The 4,936-nt window shown below is 41.2% G+C and overlaps 2 protein-coding genes across 6 annotated transcripts in view; one reads left to right on the plus strand and one right to left on the minus strand.

Annotated features, from left to right (window-relative positions):
* Positions 1 to 4,188, plus strand: part of LOC108313224 (60S ribosomal protein L7a-like) — an 18,253-nt gene extending 14,065 nt beyond the window's left edge. Inside the window, exons 2-3 of the mRNA XM_037743105.1 lie at positions 1,292 to 1,294; positions 4,179 to 4,188. The gene's annotated coding sequence lies outside the window, so the exon portion shown is untranslated. The remainder of the gene's footprint in view (positions 1 to 1,291; positions 1,295 to 4,178) is intronic.
* The window catches only part of AK4 (adenylate kinase 4), a 77,955-nt gene that overhangs the window by 25,529 nt on the left and 47,490 nt on the right, over positions 1 to 4,936 (minus strand). The window lies entirely within an intron of this gene.

Consider the following 4,936-nt stretch of genomic DNA (forward strand, 5'->3'; position numbering starts at 1 on the left):
ACTGCATAGCAGCTTATAAATTACAGACTGGTATTCAGGTCTGATTCATTAACTCATGCTTTTTCTACCATGTTCAGGTCTTCTTAGCATCGTGGTTTGTGCACTGTAAGTGCACAACTGTTAAACTAGCAAAGTATGCCCTCAGATGCCTTGAATGATGTTTTGCAATGAATGTTCTTAATCCATCCAATTCCCATGAATTGGATGAATTACTTGTTTCATGAATTCAGGCTCTCCTAATATCTAAAGTTAGGAGTTGAAGAGTTTCATCTTGTGCCTTACTTTACAGACTTCTAATTAAGCGGCAATAGCAAATGGGCTAGGTACATCTGAACATATAAGACAAGACACGCCCAGATACAGAGAAATCACAATTTAATGTCAAATGTAGATCTAAATTTAAAAGGTTAATAATCCAGTTATTTTTATTTTTATTTTTTTGAGACAGTCTTGCCCTATCGCTCAGGCTGAGTACGATGGAACGATCTCGGCTCACTGCAACCTCTGCCTCCTGGGTTCGAGGAGTTCTCCTGCCTCGGCCTCCCAAGTAGCTGGGATTACAGGCACCCGCCACCACACCTGGCTAATTTTTTTGTATCTTTTAGTAAAGACAAGGTTTCACCACGTTGGCCAAGATGGTCTCAAACTCCTGACCTCATGATCCCCCTGCCTTGGCCTCCCAAAGTGCTGAGATTCCAGGCATGAGCCACCACGCCCGGCCCACAATCCAGTTAATTTTTAAATGTTGGAAATAAAGTTTAAAAATATGTTGTTCATACTTTTAAACTCAAAGTTTTAAATCTTACTTTTAACTTCCCCTAACTCATTTTTAATATTAACTTTAATGCTTACTCAACTCCGTTTTTTAATTTCATGAAAGGTTTAACTTTTGCCCCTGTCCACTTGCCAGCCTCATTGGCTCATACTTTCAACTCCAGGGTTACCCAACTACACCCTACTGTCTCCTCAAATCAGAATTTCAGATGATGAAAAAAAAAAAAGTCAAGCATATTTACATTGTCTTGGGGCGGATAGAGTTTCCAGAAATGTGGTACACTAAGACTAATCAACACACATCCATCTTTTTTCATGCAATCATTTTGACCAAAAATGTCACTCCTTACTTGCAAAAATCATTCCACTTACCTCTTGAAACACCTCACCTGTACCATGTGTGGCTGAATATATGTCTCTGAACCCTCCTATGTCAGGTGCTCCTTGTCAAGCTTAGTCTACCTCTAATTCCTCTTTTCCATGCATTCTTATTCACTGTCACCAGCCTAGTGCAAAGTTAGTCATACCTGTACTTTATTCACTTTAAAAATATCCAGGACCTATTAGATGTAATAATGCTTGTTGAATGAACAGAGCTACAATGAGAGGGACAAGTCATGGGTATGTCAAGAAGGACAATCCTGCTGAGAAACCAAACATTTTAATTGTTCAATCTATGCCTGGCAGATACAGATAGCCGCAGCACCCTAGGAGAGTTCCACAGATTTTACAACTGTTCTTCAGTCTTTAGAAATCACCGCAACTGCTTTAAACTTTCCATTCAAGACACTGGAATATACATCACTGCCTAAGTAACAACCTGAGATTGAAGGGTTATGTGGTAACGATTTTTCAGTGCTAAATATTTAAAGATAAATGAGTAAGATAAACTACTGCCCTCCTACATAAACGCACACACACATACACACAGGAAGAAAAGGCCGATTTTTTTTTTATTAAAGCAGAATTTTCCAGTAACCTACTAAACAAATCTATTATATATTTTATTATTGAAAGATACCCTAGATTCACAAGGGCAACTGAAAAAAAATTACCCTTGGCATTTCCTAAAAGATGCGATTCAGAAGATATTTTTGGCTTTTTTCTGTAGACATATGTTGCCCAGTGGGATGTGACACTCTTCAGAGGTCTGAATCAGAAGGAAAAATGTGGAGACGATAAGGTCAGAGCTGTTATGTACTAGCCTCGTATGGTAAAACACATTCGCAAAATCAGGGCAAAATACTCTTCTTGCTCCAGCATCTATAATTTAGTTTCTGAACATACACCTTTTACTCGGCTGCACCACCGGCTCTGGGTGAGTGCGTAGCCAGGAACATCTCAAGTCTGAAATCATTTAGCTCTCAGGGAAAACAGAGGCACACACACAAACACTGCACACATTCAAACAACTCTGACTTATGCTAAAAGCAGAACAGAATTACCTTCAGAAAGCACTTGCCAGTGGTCAGCATTGCTCAGAATGAAACAAACAAACCAGGGTCCAAATACAACCATGGACTGAATGCTGACTCTTGTGCTAAAGGTTATTAAAAGGATTAAATTACATTTCATTTACAATTCCAAAATTTAAGGCTGTTTTCTACAAATCCAAACTTTGAAATACCAATTTATTTTGATAGTCACCCCTAAAATCATATGGCAGATAATTCTACTACATCTTGGTACATGGAGATAAATTGGGACTGATTTGCGGAACTTCTACATTGCTATTTTAATGCACAAGTAAGCAGTTAAGTTTTGAAATGAAAAAGCAGTTACTAATGCATATCTCTCTATGGCTATATACCTCACTGCTGGCCTGATATGGTCTGGCTGTGTCCTCATCCAAATTTCATCTTGAACTATAGCTCCCACAATCCCCAAGTGTCATGGGATGAACCTGGTGGCAGGCAACTGAATTATGGGGGCAGGTCTTTCCCATGCTGTTCTCCTGATAGTAAGTCTCATGAGATCTGATAGTTTTAAAAACGGGAGTTTCCCTTGCCTGCTGCCATCCATATAAGATGTGACTCGCTCCTCCTTGCCTTCTGCCATGATTGTGAGGCTTCCCAAGCCACATGGAAGTATAAGTCAATTAAACCCTTTTCCTATATAAATTACCCAGTCTTGGGTATGTCTTTATTGGCCTCATGGAAACGGACTAATACTCGACCCTTTTTAAAAAAAGTGAAAAATTAGCCAGGTGCTGCAGCTCACACCTGAGGTCAGGAATTCAAGACCAGCCTGGCCAACTTGGTGAAACCCCATCTCTACAAAAATAGAAAAATTAGCCAAGTGTGGTGGCGGGTGCCTATAATCCCAGCTACTCAAGAGGCTGAGGCAGGAGAATCACTTGAACCCAGGGGGAGGAGGCTGCAACAAGCCAAAATCGTGCCACTGCACTCCAGCCTGATGACAGAGTGAGACTCCATCTCAAAACAAAAAGTGAAAATTTTGCTTTTTTTTTTTTTGCGGGGGACATGATTTCGCTGTCACTGAGGGCTGTAGTGCAGTGGTGCCATCATGGCTCACTGCAGGAAACTCCTGGGCTCAAGTAATATAACGGCTCGGCCTCCCAAGTAGCTGGGTCTACAGGTATGTGCCACCAATCTCGGCATTTTTTTTTTTTTTTGGTAGAGACGGGGTCTTGCTGTGTTGCCCAGGCTACTCTCAAACTCCTGGCCTTAAGCAATGTATTTGTTTCAAATAGCTGATTACGGTTCCTTAATTACTATTTCACCTCAAGATCACTTAGTTAGCAATAAACAGCCTCTCTATGAAACAAACAAACAAAAAAACCACCCGTTTTATAACAAAATTAGAAGCCTTGTGTATTATAATACTCTGGTAGAATATGTCACTTAAAAATTAAAGGAAACTAATTAGAAAAAAACTGCTGTCACTAACACAACCTTTTGAGAAAATAGAGAAAGGAGAAAAGAAAAAAGGAGGAAAACCACTCTCCATATGTGTGTATACACATATACATATATACATGTATATATACACACACAACAACACACAAAAAAAGAATATTTCTTAGGGGCTGGGAGTGGTGGCTCACACCTGTAATCCCAGCACTTTGGGAGGCGGAGGCGGGCAGATCACTTGAGGCCAGGAGTTCAAGACCAGCCTGGCCAACATAGTGCAACCTCGCCTCTACTAAAAAAAAAATACAAAAAAAAAACAGCCAACCATGGTGGCATGCACCTGTAATCCCAGCTATTCAAGAGGCTGAGACAGGAGAACTGCTTGAACCTGGGAGGTGGAGGTTGGAGTGAACCGAGATTGTGCCACTGCACTCCAGCCTGGGTGAGAGAGTCTCCATCTCAAAAACAAAACAAAAACAAAAACAAAAAACCCCCAACTAAACAAAGAATATTTCTTACCCAACTGGAAAGCACTGTAAAGGGAAGGTAGTGCTGAATGTTTTTTCAGCAAGCGCAAAGCTGACCAAACCACAGAGCACTCACCCTCCCTCTGCTCCCCACATCCCCACTTAGGGTTCCCTTGGCTTGGATCCACTCTACCCATTTCCACCCACCGTTTGCAGGATGCCTCTCAACAGCCATATGGACCAAGATCATGAGTCATCTGTCATCACAATGCCTTTCTTGACCTTTCCACATTCAATCACCTTTAGCACACTCAACAGGCACGTCCTCCGCAGAGCATGTGCCTGTGTAACATAAGGAGTCTAAAGCTGAACATAGGAACCAGGCATCCCTCGCACTCCACACCTTGCCAAATGGATTTACTCCAGAGCTTTAAAGAAAAATCGCAACTGAAAAAGTGACCATATGGGTTTTCAAGGAGAAAAATACTAACCAAATCATTTGGGAGGCTGACGCACTTTACTAAAACAGGCCTATGATGTGGAAGAACTTCAGTTACTCAGTCCTGAGGGGAAGACGAAGTCATGGCAAAAGCAAGCACTGAAGAGATACAGAAAACATTCCATAATTCAAACTGACTTTTATTCTGCCTCGATAAATACTTTTAGAGCTATTTTTGAAGTGAACGCTTTATTTATTTATTTTTTTTTGAGACAGAGTTTCGCTCTTGTTACCCAGGCTGGAGTGCAATGGCGCGATCTCGGCTCACCGCAACCTCCGTCTCCTGGGTTCAGGCAATTCTCCTGCCTCAGCCTCCTGAGTAG

The sequence above is a fragment of the Cebus imitator genome, unplaced genomic scaffold (assembly GCF_001604975.1).
Source record: "Cebus imitator isolate Cc_AM_T3 unplaced genomic scaffold, Cebus_imitator-1.0 Scaffold135, whole genome shotgun sequence".
Taxonomy (NCBI): Eukaryota; Metazoa; Chordata; class Mammalia; order Primates; family Cebidae; genus Cebus; species Cebus imitator.